Genomic DNA, 1,195 nt, shown 5'->3' with positions numbered 1-1,195 from the left:
GTGTGTGTGTGTGTGTGTGTGTGTGTGTGCGTGCGTGTGCACATGTGTGAGTTTTGTGTGTATGGGTTTGTGCCTGAGTGCGTGTTTTTTTCCCATGGTTGAAACCATTGAGCTTGTCTGCAGGCCCTCAGATTTCTTCTCTAATCTGGCATGTTTCACATTCCCAATTTCCTCTGCTGATGCATGCCTTCTCTGCTGTTTGTTCAATGGGAGACTGTAAAGGGGAAAAAATGACAACTGCCTGTCTTTCCAACTCTGTCTCTCTCTGCTGAAGCTGTTCCTGTTTTCACACAGTCAGATTAGGTGAGGCATGAGCTCCTGCTCGTCCACCACATCCGTAACACTAACATGCAATGCAAAACTTTGCTACACTTCTTACTGCTGCTAAATAGTCAGCTAGGATATTAATCTTGGATAGGATATTTGCATTTGGCAAAATAAATCAGTCATATGTCAATGTAATTTACAAAAGAAAGTGTTTTCTCCTATAGTATATTAATGGAAAAACATTAACTTAAAAAAATATATGGTCTGTTTGTGGCACAATGAAAGCTGGAATCCACCCACATAACAAGTGTTCATGCAGACACACACACACACACACACACACACACACACACACACACACACACACACACACAGAGCCACTTGACCATTAGGTAAACAAAGGGCAGCGGAAGCTAGGGAACACTCTATCAGCAGGTTATCTACAGTACTGTTGACTCTACTATCCCTTATCTATTACACGAACTCTATACTTTCATATAAACATGCTCCAGGTATGTGTGCGTTCCACATTTGGATAAACACTCACATGCTATAAGAGTGTATATATGTTACCCCGTGTGTTTCCATCTGGTTTAACAGTTGAATATGTGCGCGACAGTATGTATTTGTATATGTATGGTTTTCAGAGTGGGAGGGTTTGTGAGCGTGTGTGTTTTGCTGAGGTCGAGAGGAAACAGCAGGACAAGTGAATGTGACACCAGCATTTTCTGATGCAACACCATGACTGGATTCACTGTGTTTGTGTAACACATTTTCATATCTATTACTTTTCCTATGAAGCTGAATTGCACTTATATGGTTAAGCACGAGATATATTTAAAGTATTCCCTTGATTAATGTTGATATGCTCTGGAGTGTTACAGAACCTTTCTCTCTTGCACTCTCTCAGTCCTGTTCAGACAGGATT

The sequence above is a fragment of the Haplochromis burtoni genome, unplaced genomic scaffold (assembly GCF_018398535.1).
Source record: "Haplochromis burtoni strain Fernald_Lab_line unplaced genomic scaffold, NCSU_Asbu1 Contig_395, whole genome shotgun sequence".
Lineage (NCBI taxonomy): Eukaryota > Metazoa > Chordata > Actinopteri > Cichliformes > Cichlidae > Haplochromis > Haplochromis burtoni.
The sequence above is the reverse complement of the archived record's forward strand: the minus strand, read 5'-3'. Positions refer to the sequence as shown.